General features: G+C 37.8%; 1 pseudogene; it reads left to right on the top strand.

Annotated features, from left to right (window-relative positions):
• Positions 1 to 10,368, top strand: part of LOC139724442 (diacylglycerol lipase-beta-like) — a 47,784-nt pseudogene extending 37,416 nt beyond the window's left edge.
• The last annotated feature ends 6,637 nt before the right edge of the window (positions 10,369 to 17,005 follow it).

Consider the following 17,005-nt stretch of genomic DNA (forward strand, 5'->3'; position numbering starts at 1 on the left):
GGGACTATGAAACGGGCTCCGTACGTGTGTGTGTCCGTGTGTCCGTCCGTCTGTGCTAACGAGAGAATGCTTGTGTGGCTAGGAGAACAATAGTGCACAATAGATGGCCTTTATTCCGTCAGGCTTGTGTGGCTAAAAAAAAAAAAAAAAGGAAAAGTAGAAATTACGCGGTGCGTAATATATGTCCCCGCCGGAAGTAGCATTTAGTAGCAAAATGTACAATATAGGTAAAAAGATCAAGGTCAAAGGTCAAAGAAGTCAAAGGTCAAAATTCTATGTAGAAGTTTTGAAGCCCTCACCTAGTGCCATCACATAAAGCAAATGGAATCGAAATCGGGTTAGAAATGGTGAAGGAGTAGCATTTTGTAGCCAATGTATAATATAGGTAAAAAAATCAAGGTCAAAGGTCAAAGAAGTCAAAGGTCACAATTCTGTGTAGAAGTTTTGAAGCCCTCACCTAGTGCCATCACATAAAGCAAACAGAATCGAAATCGGGTTAGAAATGGCGAAGGAGTAGCATTTGGTAGCAAAATGTACAATACAGGTCAAAAATCAAGGTCAAAGGTCAAAGAAGTCAAAGGTCAAAATTCTGTGTACAAGTTTTGAAGCCCTCACCTAGTGCCATCACTTAAAGCAAACGGAATTGAAATCGGGTTACAAATGGCGAAGGAGTAGCATTTTGTAGCAAAATGTACAATATAGGTAAAAAATCAAGGTCAGAGGTCAAAGAAGTCAAAGGTCAAAATTCTGTGTACAAGTTTTGAAGCCCTCACCTAGTGCCATCACATAAAGCAAACGGAATCAAAATCGGGTTAGAAATGGCGAAGGAGTAGCATTTTGTAGGCAATGTATAATATAGGTCAAAAATCAAGGTCAAAGGTCAAAGAAGTCAAAGGTCAAAATTCTGTGTAGAAGTTTTGAAGCCCTCACCTAGTGCCATCATATAAAGCAAACGGAATCAAAATCGGATTAGAAATGGCGAAGGAGTAGCATTTTGAAGCAAAATGTACAATATAGGTCAAGGTCAAAGGTCACAACTGAAATTCTGTATAGAAGTTTCAAAGCTCCCATGTAGTGCTATCATATAAAGCAAACAGAATCAAAATCGGGTAAGAAATGGCGAAGGAGTAGCATTTTGAACATTTTGATCACACACGGACGCACAGACGGACGGACGGACGGACAGACGGACAGACGGACACACACACGTACGGAGCCCGTTTCATAGTCCCCTGCTCGAACTCGTTCGGCGGGGACAACAAAAGGGAGAACAAAGGGGTAGACACACAATTATATCACCGTGAGGTCGTCCGTCTGTCCGTCCGTCCGTCCGTCTGTCTGTGCGTCCGTGTGTGATCAAAATGTTCAATTTGGTACTTCTCTGTCATTTATGAGCCAATTTTGATTCTGTTTGCTTTATATGATAGCACTACATGGGAGCTTTGAAACTTCTACACAGAATTTCAGTTGTGACCTTTGACCTTGACCTTTGACCTATATTGTACATATTGCTTCAAAATGCTACTCCTTCGCCATTTCTAACCCGATTTCGATTCCGTTTGCTTTATGTGATGGCACTAGGTGAGGGCTTCAAAACTTCTACACAGAATTTTGACCTTTGACTTCTTTGACCTTTGACCTTGATTTTTGACCTGTATTGTACATTTTGCTACAAAATGCTACTCCTTCTCCATTTCTAACCCCATTTCGATTCCGTTTGCTTTATGTGATGGCACTAGGTGAGGGCTTCAAAACTTGTACACAGAATTTTGACCTTTGACCTTGAGTTTTTACCTATATTGTACATTTTGCTACTAAATGCTACTTCCGGCGGGGACATATATTACGCACTGCGTAATTTCTACTTTTCCTTGTTACTTGATATTTGATGTATTTGATGTAGTTTTTCTGATTATTGGTTAATGCAAATAATGTATGTATTACATTGTTTTAGCAGTAGTATGATACTGTGCAGAAAAGATGTATTCTATGATTTTCCCAAAAATGCACCACAAGTGGATTCATGATATGCATTATTCATTACACACTATGCAGGATAGGATAACTTTATGACTATTGATTAACTTGCGAAGAGTCAGAACAAATTCTTATCTGCTCTCTTTCCTGCAGTGCTGAAGGAGTCTTCTATACTCAAGACTTTGTGACATCTGTGGTTCTTGCAGAAGACATAGTTCCCAGGTGAGCACAGTTATGGTAGATAGTGATTTAGGCACTGCAAACTGAGAAGAGATTCATAGTGATTGTAATATAATCCACTATATCAATAGGAAATATACATTGTGTTGACAGATTCCAGTAGAGAAAGGTAGTATTTCACATCAAAATAACATCAAAATTCACAAACACTAGAGTTTTAAAAGTTTTTCTTCTTTGTGTTTCATTCATTCATTCATTCATTCATTTTATTTTGTCACGGTACCGGACTCAGCCGGAGGCTGTTTTTCGGTCAGTCCGTCAATTAAAGATACACGATACGCAATGAATTGTACAATACAAAAGTTACATAACTGAAAATGAGTAGAAAAACAAATCAAAACAAAACAAAACAGTACAAAACAGCATAACAAACGTACAAAACTTAAGACATAGAAATATGTACAGAATAGAATTATCAGAAATTATAAAAAATTTAAGATAATTGTCATAGTAAAGTATACAAATGAAATCAGCTAATTGCAGACTGATCTCCCCCGCCCACTTATTTTACTAATCTCCGGTGTTTAGTAAACTCAAATGTTTGACGTTATAAAATTATTCACCTTTCTCCTGAAATCATTCCAACCAAGCCCTTTTGAAGCAAGACTTAAAATGTGTCTGTATTGTTCTATTGAAATTTTCAGTGCCTTCTGTAAAACCCATGGTCTGATTTTAACAAATTTGGCAAAAACCATTTATAGGGCAAAGGAATACAAAATTGTTCAAATGATTTGGATTTTTGAAACTTTGATAAAATTTTCATCTTTTGGAGAAGCCCTCTTGTTTGATGTTTAGAAAGGATCACCCTTATAGGCATCAGGATACACAAGCTTACACTTTGTACTTTACCCAGTAGTTTTGCAGGATTAGTGATGTGTCTCACATTTTGGCCCAGAAGCACTGCCCCAAAGCATTGCCAAAACAGATTCTTAATGATATTAACCCTTTTTTCATCTTCTTCAAGATATTATCTCAGTAGATACAATAGGGATCGTTCTTAGAGGTGTGGAATGCAGAGATATTCAAAAGTTATGTGTGATTCCCATTGGGGCCTTGGAGTAGGGCCACAGGGGGCTAGAATGCTGAAAAGCTTGAATCATTGTGTGTATTCAGTTGAACAGATAGATAGTATGATGTGAAGATACTGTCATGGGTAAAGAAGGATATATTATGATTTCTATGGAGGAGGAATTTGCAATTCAGTCAGTGAATCGCCATTTACATGTGTAGGAGCACCACAGCCAGTTGTATCGAGATTGAATATGAACTGCAAGTAAGTCTTAATCCCCTTGAACTCTTTTTGTCCCCGCCGAACGAGTTTGAGCAGGGGACTATGAAACGGGCTCCGTACGTGTGTGTGTCCGTGTGTCCGTCTGTCTGTCCGTCTGTCCGTCCGTCCGTCTGTGCGTCCATGTGTGATCAAAATGTTCAATTTGCTACTTCTCTGTCATTTATGAGCCAATTTTGATTCTGTTTGCTTTATATGATAGCACTACATGGGAGCTTTGAAACTTCTACACAGAATTTCAGTTGTGACCTTTGACCTTGACCTTTGACCTATATTGTACATTTTGCTTCAAAATGCTACTCCTTCGCCATTCTTAACCCGATTTCGATTCCGTTTGCTTTATGTGATGGCACTAGGTGAGGGCTTCAAAACTTCTACACAGAATTTTGACCTGTGACTTCTTTGACCTTTGACCTTGATTTTTTTACCTATATTGTACATTTTGCTACAAAATGCTACTCCTTTGCCATTTCTAACCCGATTTCGATTCCGTTTGCTTTATGTGATGGCACTAGGTGAGGGCTTCAAAACTTCTACACAGAATTTTGACCTTTGACTTCTTTGACCTTTGACCTTGATTTTTGACCTGTATTGTACATTTTGCTTCAAAATGCTACTCCTTCGCCATTTCTAACCCGATTTTACTTCCGTTTGCTTTATGTGATGGCACTAGGTGAGGGCTTCAAAACTTCTACACAGAATTTTGACCTTTGACTTCTTTGACCTCTGACCTTGATTTTTGACCTATATTGTACATTGGCTACAAAATGCTACTCCTTCGCCATTTCTAACCCGATTTTGATTCTGTTTGCTTTATGTGATGGCACTAGGTGAGGGCTTCAAAACTTCTACACAGAATTTTGACCTTTGACTTCTTTTACCTTTGACCTTGATTTTTTACCTATATTGCACATTTTGCTACTAAATGCTACTTCCGGTGGGGACATATGTTACGCACCGCGTAATTTCTACTTTTCCTTGTTTATGTTTTCTTTCTTTCTTTCTTTCTTTTTTTGCCAATCAAGAAAGTATTAATGATATACTTCTTTTCCTCCCATTTTGCCAGGATGAGCGTGTGCACTATTCAGCAGCTCAGGGACCAAATCATTTCTGTTGTGCGCAACAGCCAAGTGCCTAAGGTATGAAAAGCCACACTCTTGATTATTTTTTTTTTTTTTTCAGCTTGAAAAATAATGAAGAAGAGAGAAAAAAGTAGGATGATTCATATGAAAGGCATGCAAGAAGTATCTGATATAATTATATACTCCTCCAATCATGACTTATCATTTTTCCCCATCCCCCCCCCCCCCCCCACGCGCACATGCACACACATGAGTGTCACCATGCATACAGTATGTCACTGGTATGCTTTAATATCACAAAATTACTGTGTAGTTGTGTTCACAAAGTGTGCCATTGATGAAGTTGATTCATGCATGACCAGAGAGCTTCCATTCCTGGAGAGACTCAGTGCTGTCCATTTGTCAAAACAGACCCACTATCACTTGTCATATCAATCTAGTTTTAGAAATCCTGTGTAGAATAAAGAACTCCGGAGGGAGCATTATTTGAATATTAATGCCTCGTTTGAAAACAGAAGTTGTCTTGTGTGATTTAATACTTATTTTTGTCAAACTAGCATGCTATACTATGTTTTGAAATGGTTGATTTTTCCATGTCATCACAGCAAATGAAAATTCAGAAGTGCATGAATAGATACACAATAATGTATGGCATGGTTTTATTCTATACTTGTGTAATTTTTAGAGATGATGCACATATTGCATTCATCTGCCCTTTGTCGCTTCAAAAGCATATGGGCTTGGACATCACCAGAATGCATAGCATCTAGTACATTGCATGGGAATATCAGCCTAGTTAACTTGTAATGCAACCAAGTCAGTCTCAACCTCTAATCTTGATCTTTCTTTTCATGCACATTCATTCATTCATTCCAGTACCAAATTTTGCTGCGTGGGTTATGGTACAGCTGCCGTGGCCTTCCCGACAAACTCCCCAGAGAGAGTGAAGAGTGTGATGGGGGTATGGAGGAGGGCTTATGCTGCAACCCTCGAGAGCCACTCCTCTCCCCAGGGAGGGGTGGTAGTCTCCTGGATAGCCCAAGGGAAGAGGAACCGTCTTCTCACAATACCAGGGAGGAAGGTTGGTGTCATTGACTGCTAACTAATAGGAGATAATTCTCCCTATCGTGTACACCTGTAAAATACTCAAACAGCGACAGTTCTATTTAATTTCCATAACAATGTGTTGACAACGCTGTGTCACTCTACAGCTGGAGCTCTATTTGATCGCACGGGAAAACATGGAGCACTATCTCTGTGTCCAAATGGATATGTGATCAGGAACATATTGTTATGTGTTGGGAAATCAAGTTGTATGTTCTGAAAATGCATTTCTGTTGCATGAAGTGACAATGTTTTAGTCATGATTGCTGTATGAGTCAGTCCATTGGCTTTAATTTCATCCATGGTGATCAAGTCTGGGAATCAAACTACCAAAATCCACCAGAGTGGAGGTTTCAAAATATTTACAGTACTCTCAACCCCTGTCAAAGGAATGTACCTGTAAAAAATTGTGACTTACTTCCTAAACCAGCTATTGATTCTCAGTTACCACCCCCACCCATTTACTTGTTCAAACTTCAGTTTGACACATATGAGATATCTTGTTCATATGACCTTCACCTAAGGTTAAGTTTGGCTTCTGCCTCACCTAAAGGTTTATAGCTCACTGGGGCAAGTACCGTTATTATTCTTTGTATTCTCTGTGGCCGTGCAATGGCAATAGTGGTCTGTACTGGAAGATACAGCAAAGGTATGATTTATGGGTTGGTGTCGTCGCAACAAAGTGTTGACATTTAGTAATGTACCAACTTAAAGGTAAATAGTAGCATAACACTGCATGAAATTCAGATTGAAGTATATAATGCCCAAATATAAAACTGTGAGTAAAGCAGGTATATATACATTCCTCAGTTTCCTACTTGGTTCAGTCTCCTATGTGTTCTGTAACAGTTTGACTCAAGTGACTCAGTGTTACTAAAGTACATTATTAAACAGTCATGACAGGCACTCAAGGAACCTTCAATATATTGTCTCTTGCTTGCTGTGACAGGAGATGATGGAACCAGGGAAGGACAGAGTGCCACACTGGACGTCAGCCCAGTGGCAGACCAGCCTAGTGGTTCAAGAGGGGGGCGTTGTCGCAAAGAGTTCATGGACCTATTTCCTCCTGGTCAGATGATATGGCTCACAAGGAAGGAAATGCATTCTGGGTAAGAGGAGTTTCTAACTGTAGAGGGCAATATTATGTCATGGCATTGCAACACCACTGAATAACTTGGATGACAGTGTTATGGCTTAGTCACTGTAAAACATTTAGCTTCGTGCCCACAGCCATCCTTTTGAAGAGCAGAATCAATGTCTTCATGGATTTTGATCACCCTTTGATGTCATAGTGGTGTCGCTTTGATACATCTGACTTTAGTTTTGTTTGGATTGCCAGTGGTTGCACACTTTCTTCACATAAACACTTAATTGAGTGACTGTTCTAGGATAGATTTAGGGTTTTATTGATCTTGAATGACAGATGGTCAGTTATGTTATGAGATATGAAGAGAATCATAGAAAATATTACTCTTGTTATATTGTAATATTCGACCTTTGACCCTTTTGCAGTGGATGCTGTGGGAGCAGAGAGGAATATCGCGCCCAGTGGGTGACCCACAGACAGTTTGACAACATTGGGGTCAGGCCAGGTATGGTTAAAGACCATCTTCCTCTGGATATTGATGCTGCCCTCGCTTGGCTGGTGGAAAGGATCCAGTCTGGATATATTGTCCATCCCAACCCTACCTCAGATGATGAGATGTGATTTTGGGGTCATCCTTACAAAGCTCTGCAACTTAACAAGAGACCAATGTCACTTTTGGAGGACAGTTGAGTATCTATGAGAGTGACTGACAGGGAGAATTTGATGAAGTAAATGTCTGCTATGCTATGACAAACGGTGGTGTGAAAGTTCACATCTCAGTGTTGTTAACTTATATGTGAGAGCTCCTGTTGTGATTGTGTGCATTATATTGAGAATACATCATGATGGTTGTGATATACAGAGCCAGCAATCTTGTGCAGTGAGAAAAAGAGATGTTACATGGATTAATATGCACAGTTTAATACATCTCTTAGAATTTTCTAGTGGTAAAATATGCCTTGCCTTTTGACACAGAAAATATGTCCAAACAGAATGGTAAGTGAAATACTGGAAGTGATTATTGATATTTTGGCCTGTGAGAGAAATTTGCAGCTGAGAGACATTGTGATAATTTTATGAAATTTTTCAGCCTTTATATCATGTGTGAAAAGAAATGTTATGATTTTACTGAAATTTTGACATGAAGGCTATTCTTTTTTTGCTAGATTTTGTAATGATTGTTTGTATAAGATGTTTATGTTTGAGTGCTGATATTGTAATGGAGCTGAATGAGAGGGCTTAAAATTTTGTAACTTGTTTGTAATCATGTTTCTTGAAACATGTTTGAAAACTTGTTTAGAGATATTGAGGTTTAGATTAACATGACAACTGCCACGCTCCTGCAAAGCCGGGGTCAGATCTTGCATTTAAAAGTCATGACCATGTGCTGAGTACAAAATGCGTGTGCTTCGATAATCCTTGGCTGGCATGACCGCCGATCACAAGCAAATAAAGAATGAACGGAGGTCAGGGAATTACATGCATATACACAGTAGTTACAATACACATACATGTACTTATATTGTCAGTGCGCATGGAGCTATGAATGATGAAGCGAGCGCAAATAGCAACCATCTCGTGAACTGCTAATGCCCAAAACTAAAGCTGTACTAGTGTACAAGCTGCACTGGTACACATAAACGAAAACTGGCGTAAAACGTGCTGAACAAACCAATTGCATTGTATTTCTATCTGATTGGGCCTGCTCTTTTTCTTTCAACTGACCCCGCTAATGCTATTTTTAACCGGTCATTTCGGACCAGTAACTTGGGCAATTCCTGAAAAAATACCTCTGACAGTGACTTTGACCGGTCTGGGACCGTCAGACCGGCAAAGTGTGCAGCCTTACAAAAAGGGTGAAATTCTAACATTTTAACAAATTTGACCTTTGACTCATGGCCTGAAATTCTCCCTAGATAATCTTTATTGGGCACTACATGTATACACTAAGTTTAAAGAAAATACCTTCAGGCATTGCATAGATATGGGGAAAACAGTGAACTTTTGAGCATTTGACTTAAACATGTGCACCTAAAAGGTTGACAGGCACAGCTTCGCCCACTCATACACATGCAAAGTTTCATTAGAATACCTCAGACAGTTTAGTTACCCTGTCCACGAAATTGATAACGGACAAAGGACATATGGATGGACTAAGGGACGGACAACCCAAGAACATAATGCCTTCGACAACACTTCATGGTGGATGCATTAAAAAATGAATAAATGTCTTCACATAATCATGCCAACTATGGCAACATTGGGCAAAGCCTAAGAGAGTGTTCTGAATACACTGTGTGGGTCTGGAGACATGTTGGCATTTTTCTTTGCACGTCACATTTTTAATAGCAGCCCAAAGAATAGGGGAGGGGGGTTTAAACTCTTAACCTAAAATATTCATTAACATGAAAATTACAGGTACTGTAAAACATGACATATTCGCGGCATTAATTTTTCGCGAATTGGAGCCAACGGCCTTTTTTGCGGCATGAAATTTTCGTGGACGGCCACTGGAATGCCACTGGCATTCAATGCATATACTCTAGAAAAGAACTTTCGTGTGAATTTCAATTTCGCGAATCTTTGTGCTTGCGAAATTCGCGAAATTAAAATGCACATGAACATTTTTTGTTTTACAGTAATTAATATTTAAGCAATGAGCTATCATGGACACAAAGCACATTAACTGCACGTAGTATACATGTCTATGTTTTCTGTATTTCTGCAGTCACATAAGGAACCAACCCATAAAGGTAAGCTTTGTGGTTACCAGATGGTCAGATAGAAAGTTCACAAACTAGGCAGTGAGTAAAATGTATGCAAATTTGTATGCAAATCAGGATACAAAAGACGTACATTTTTAAAGCTTCTAAAATTCTGTTAGGTTTTACTGTGGCCTATGCAAAACAATTGGATTAGTGGCACAGCGCAGCACAATTTGCTCCGACTGCTTGTCTGTGGAGATATTGTAAACTCACTTAGGTCTAAAAAATGAAAATGAAATGAAAATTTGTCAATAAGATGAAGGATTATTTATATATTTTTAGACAATCCTGCTATAACGTGGCATCAGCAATGAATTTCACAATTCTGTAATGGAATTCTTTTAAGTCCCCAACTAAGATTGAATCAAAAGCAGAAGCATTATATTCAGTAATAAAACAGGGAAAAAATGCAAAGCCATCCAATGATGGTTTATGAGAGATCTACCTCGTCTTTGTCAGTCCACATCACATTGACATTTGACGGATCCAAATTGAGCTCTTGCAATCTGGTGTTTCATTGTTGGCTTCCAGTGAGCGCCCACTTGCAGGAACCTGAAGCATGAATTTGCTTGTTGCTGCAGCATGCATTCCAGCTGCCAGGAATAGATGCTAGTCGCAAGTACAAAATACAACGTAGCAATCATGAACAGTTTTACACAGAGCCATTGAATATATTGTTTACTAAATCAAACTAGGAGCAATGATTTAGGGAATGTTCGAATTAACACATTTGATGCATATTATATACAGGTCAGTTGTATCACAACACATCCTTCCATATACAAAATTTGCAATGAAACCTGAAATATGAGGGGAATATCGTAATTTTTCTCACTAAACCAGAACTGTAGATAATTTATTCTATAAACAATTTTATTATATAACTATCGTTCACATTTCGTAGATTTAACAATACCTGATGATGATAAGACTGATTTTCATTTGTACATCAGATCTTTCTATCCTGACTCACATTTTACAACTATTTTCAAGCACTATGTGGGGTTTGGTGTCATCTGCAAATGGTAGATAATGGCTTCAATATCTGTAAGCATCTCTGTAATATTACAGTCAATGGTACAACTCCCCCCCCCCAAAAAAAAAAGCAAGAAAAACAAAACAAATCACCAATTCCTCTATATTAGGTTTCAACCAAGTGTTCCTGGTCCATAGTATCTCACTGGAACACATGAGATGATGGGTCACTGCTTTGGAAGGGGGGGGGGGGGGGGTAATTCAATGCATGCTCTACATTATTTTGTCAAATGTATGACCACATAATTGGTATTTTATGCTCTGTGACCACATACAGTGATTCTAACTAATGTCACTTTTCCAGATAGGGTTGTAATACATGCAGGGTGCTATATACCTTTTTTTTCACCACTTTCCTGTCAGGCAAACAGATTTTCAAATTGTTGCAAAACACTTGTTTGAACAATAATTTCACTTGCCCCCCTCCCCCCCCCCCCATAAAAAAATATATATAATGATACAAAAACTAACTTGTATGTCAAGGTCTCAATGACAAATAATAATACGGATAAACAGCACATAATAAACAGCGAGCAATTTGAGCATATCGAAAGCTCTGAATGTGTTAAGTGTGAAGGAAATTGTATGTGCACAGGGCGCACATCATGAGCGCATACGGCTCATCCTTGTGGCCCGGGGGTCCAGGGTTCTTGAAGCTCTGGGGTTGTACATGCTCCCTGCTGCTATCTGAGCTGAATTTTGCATGTTTTTGTAAAAGTTATTGTCCTTATTATTGTCCTTATTCAGGTTTTAGTTGTAGCCAAGATAAAAATCATGGGTATACATACTGCGGTGTGACTCGAATCAACGACCTGATTGCTAGACAGACATCATATATCTACTCGATTACTGGGTACAGGTATTAATTAAGCCACTTCCGAGATGTGGAGGAGAAAGTGAAATTCAGCACTTTCATTTGATCTTTGACCTTTTTGGCAAAAAAAAAAAACTTCCCAGAGAATCTCTATTAGGTAATACAAGTTCCATGAAGATACCTTGAATTATTTCCGAGATATGGAGAAAAAAGTGAAATTTTAACTTATTCAATTGACCTTTGACCCTTGAACTTTGACCTCATTACCCAAAACTCTAACCAGAGAATCTTTATTTGGTAGTACATGTATACATTAAGTTCCAATAAAATACCTTCAATCATAGCATAGATATGGTGGAAATAGTGAAATTTTGAGCATATGACCTTGACCTTTGACCTTGAGCATGTGCACCTAAAAAAGTTGATGGTTCGCAACTGCCAATAACAGATCACAGTTCATACATTAATTACATCACAAGCACCATCGCCTGCTAATCAAGCAAGATTACATTCAGAAGTACCAGACACCCCAACTCTCCAGTTTTTGGTAAGAGATCTCCCCCCTTTGAGGCCATATTTTCAAAATCTCCCACTCTCCCATGTGAGTTTGAATTTCTTCAACTCTAGCTGTGTGTCTCCCGCTTGAGATGTATTTTCTCACATTTAATATTTAGCTTTCTCCCCTCCATCATGAATCATGTTCTGCTGAATAGAAGGGGTTGCAGCATACATAAAATTTAATATGACTGGGCTAACAGATGTACGTCCATAAAACCATCAATTTTAAAGAGATTTTTGTGAGTTTGAAAAAAGAAACCTATCAGATAATAAATTTTGAAGTGTTCAAAATAATAATGCCAACCTAAAGTTGAATGACTTTTACTGTAAAGGAAAATATCAAAATTTCAAGGTTGATTTTTTTGGCTTTTAGTTATTGTAGTAAGGCAGCAAAGCCCCTTTTACCAAAACAAGTATTCCCCTTTATTTGCAAACTTTGACTTCTTACAAACCTTACAGCCTGCCAGTCTCCTTTTTCTTCAGTCTCTCTTACTGACTTGATCATTGTCCACCATAGAGCTGTCTTCTTTTTTATTCCATTTTTTGCTCCTTTAGTTTGTTTGTTTTTTTCTTCTGATACATGGTAGGAGTGTTGCCTTCAATTTTCGTCTTTTTTTTTCTGTTTTCCAGCAATCCAGGAGAACATGTGATTTTTGTGTGTATATGAATAATATATGTTTGTATTGAAATAACTTCAAGTTTAGAATAGTACTAGATTGTTCCATCTTTGAGAGCCAAATACTTACGCAAATATCTCTTAAAAGTGTGTAATGTTCATAGTGTTTCATGCAGTAGCTATTGATGATTTTTTTTTGTTGTAAAATGTCTATTTATTCACTTGTTTCCCCCTATTGATCGTAGTCGTGTAATAATTCCCAGGTATTGAAAGTATTTATCAAAAGTGGATGTAATTACAAATTTCTGGTGCTTGTACACTCATGAAGAGTTATCTTAAGTGATCAAAATTACCATGTAAGTTTGAAAATTCCAAACTTTGTGTTTTATGCACATCATTTAGACCAAAGAAACAGCAACAGTAATTCAATCACAACACCTCTCACAAAACGAGGATGCTTTTGGACTCTGATCTGGAGTAGTAAAGTTCAACTTGGCTTGTAAAGTCTTAGGACAGACTTTCAAAATGGGATGCTTTACTTTGTGATAACCCAATTGGATCTGCCAGCTTGGCAGTCATTTGAACAGGTTAGTTTCATGTCATTTTGTGTACAGAAGATTGTACTGTGATGCTAAAAGTTATCTTGCAATTCACAAATGGAAAGACCCTTACTCCAGGTACAGGCATGAAACATTCAAGTCTTGCTGTATTTGATATTATCATTGCTGCTATTGGAAGTTGGCATACAGCAGGGAGGTGTCTCACCTCCCTGCATACAGTCTGAGGAATAAAGCCTCCTTCACCCAAGTCAAATCCCAAAGGGACAGGAGATAATCCTTTGATACCATGTATGGTACCAGGTTATGTGAATTTGAACCTACACAATAGACTTAACACATGTTTGTATCCATCCGGGTAAAATTTTTCTTCAACTTAGCTAATTATTTTACTTGTGCGAGGTCGACTAAAGCCCGCCGCACACTATACAACTCAGGACCTTACGACTGACAGACTTTGGATCCGAAATAAATCACAATATCCTCAGAATAAACACGCTTGTTTATTTCAGATCCAAAGTCTGTCAGTCGTATAGTCGTGAGTTGTATAGTGTGCGGCAGGCTTTAGGCGTACAACACAGGTGACTTTATGTCCAACTCAAAGAATGAACATATATTATGATCTGCATTTGCTTTGTTCAATACAAAAGTGAAGCTGACTTTTGCAGCAGCAACTTATGACTTGCCACTTGACTCAATACAGAGAATTTCACATGTCTAGTTGAAGATGATGCAGATGTATTTTATAGGTGTTGATTGTCATGGAGTTATTTGTAGCTATCAACTTGTGTGTGGTACAATTTGTAATATTTTGCCTAATGCTTCCATAGTGTGGTATGAAGTCATTTGGTGTCTTGTTATCATGTACAACAGTGTATGTTGTTGTAAACAAGTGTTTGTTAACATTGATTGTTCTATATTTAATGGAAACCTTGCCAATAAGGATGATATATTTGCAATGTGTGATGAATGTAGTGTTTGTTCATGTTCACATTTGTCTTTACAATTTGCCTTTTCATTTTTATTTACTATAGCCAGATTTTATTTTATGCAAACTGTTCATTTGCTTGCCTTTATCATTATTTTGAGATGCATGTACAAAATGGTAGATTTAAATCTGATTTGCTCATAGCAAAGATATTGCAAGATTGCATGTATTGCAAAATGTCATGAACACAAAGTCAGTCATAGCATTTATTACACAAAATAATTTTTTTTTTCTGTCTCTAAAGCTTCAACTCACAAAAAGTTCTTGCTTTTCCACAGATAAAAACTTGGAAGGAGATCCAAAAGAAACTGTAAATGTAGCAGTAAAGACAAATAATTATAATACCTTCTGCTAAGAGAATTCTGCAATGCAAATTATTGACAGCATATATCATAAAATCTTACCAATGTCAATGTCAAAGGTTAACTGTTGGGGGAAGACAGAATAGATGCTGAAGTGAAAGATTTGAACATTCCAACTGAATTACACAAAATGAAGAATTCTGTTGTAGTGATCTTTGAGACTTTATGACGCTAGGAGCACATCTCAAGTGACATACTAACAAATATCATGTGTATGTGATTTGCATAGGAATCAAAACAGGAATATTCTTGTAATCAGTCTTAATTTTTCACGTTGTACATGTATGTGCCACATATACCTTTCAGTTGTGATGTTATGTGATTAGGTGTTTTACAGTCACTGGTGAGACAGTGTGGTATGTTGTAGCAGTGGCGGATCCAGAGGGGGGTGCACCAGGTGCACGCCCCCTTTATATTTTTTGTTTTAAAAAAAAAGAAGAGAAAAATTGGGGGAGGGCGTGCATTCCCCTTTAATTTTGTAAAGGCCCCTACCCTTTACGGAATTCCTGGAACCGCCCCTGTGTAGGGCATTTAAGCATAATGTGATGGAATGGCATTGGGCAAGAGACCACTATTACAGGTGTTGGTAGTGTATAGGGTTTTATCTGCTTGTCAACTGTCTGTATTTTAAAGCCCACAGTCACCATGCTTAATGGTAGCAGTGACCTTTATATAAGGACCAGCATGACATTCATCTCAATTCAGTACATGTCACATTTTGGTGAAATAGGCTTTGGAACACTTATGTCCAGTGCTCCAGGTGTAATGTTTTGTGCACCATTTAGATCACATTTTTTTAATGTTTGGGTTACAGTATCTTGGTGTATGACAGAGTACTCTTTATCACTATGCAATGATGCAGTTTTTATAGGCAGTAATTTTGTTACTTGCAGTATAGATACAGGGAAAGGAAATAAAGTACAGTGTATTCGTAATACTGTGCAAATTCAATGTAGAAGTGTCATTGTAGTGTGGGTTAATTACAACCAGCTTTATTGTATCCAGGTGTCCATGTACAGTGTATGGTAAACTTAAAATTCTGTCTCATAATACAAGCAGTAAAGACAATAGGCTACGTGGGATCCAAAAGACACATATGACCTTTGATGGTCGCAATTAAATCATGCAATTCTTGTCCACTCAACTTATTTGAACCTTTCTTTTTGGGCATACAGGTGCAAAGATTCTAAGATACATTGTGTTCATGTGTAATGCTGCGACAGAAACTACACGCATTAAGTTCATGTCTTGTCAATCTGAGGTTTTTTCAATTTATGAGAAATAAAGAGCATTCAGCTTTCAAGTGAAGAAACCATCACAAATGACAAACTTTGGTTGTCCTTTACAGCAAGCCCTGTGAATTCATTAAATGCACAATTTATTGGGTATGTTTATGTTGGTGCATGTGTGTGTGTGTGTGTTTTATGCTGAAATTGCTAGTGTACATGTACTGTCATTACCAAAACCCCCATCACAATGTAAACATGTATGAGGTTAACAGTCAGTCTCGCAAGAATCTTCCAGTGGATTCAATTTAAATTAAGCAATATACATGTACATGTACAGTATTCACATCTACTGTGTACAGTGACGCTCAGCTTGAGAACTAACTTCTGCATGTGAACACAGAATACCTACTTGTTGGCAGTGTGGAGAATATTCACAAAATTCCCTTATTTTCCATGAAGTTACTCTTCCAGTAGGTCTATTTCCTTTCCACTGACTTAATGTTTCCACTGTTAATCTCATGAAACATAGATGAAATTGACTATTAAACTTTGTTTACATTTCTCACTTTAAAGTACTTATGTACAATTTCATAGAGGGAACATGCATGTATTTATCAGATTTCACCCTGCACAAACCTACACGGCTTAACTTCTTGACAACTACCACATCAATATTGATTCCTTGTTCTAGAATATTTTGTGAAAACACACACACTGACCAAAGAGAACTATCATGGCACTTCCAGAGCATGCACACACACACACACACAAAGAAATCCTGGAAATATTTTATGTACTTCTTTATTTAGTTTTGAACCAACATTGCTCTACTGATGAACTTTGAGTTCCTTGTTCCTTTCAATATGATCATCACAAATGAATTTGATTAATTTTTTGATACGGACATGCCCGAGATGATACAATTGTAATAATGACCATAATCCATGATTGTGTTCTGTGGTTCAAGTAAAAGTTGTTTTCATGTGGTACCACATTTTATTACTTTGCAAGGCACATTTGGGTATGAACCAAAAATACAATTCAGTGGGATCTAGCCATTAATTATATCCTGTTCATGTAATAATGATATGGTCTTGTAATATTTACTCTGGGTTGGCTCTTCAGTGTATACACTGCTCTTCCAGGGGTCCCTGCTATTATCATTACCCAGCATTGCAAGGTACCCATTTCACACCTGGGTTGAGAGGGACATGAGTAAAAACACCTCGTCCAATGATGAGGAATTGGCAGGATTCAAACTCAGGACTTCTGTTTCAATGTCAAGAGTCTTTAATTTCCAATG

Source organism: Diadema antillarum, unplaced genomic scaffold (genome assembly GCF_040938485.1).
Source record: "Diadema antillarum isolate AM-2024a unplaced genomic scaffold, OU_Dant_1.0 scf00000214, whole genome shotgun sequence".
In the NCBI taxonomy this organism is placed as follows: Eukaryota; Metazoa; Echinodermata; class Echinoidea; order Diadematoida; family Diadematidae; genus Diadema; species Diadema antillarum.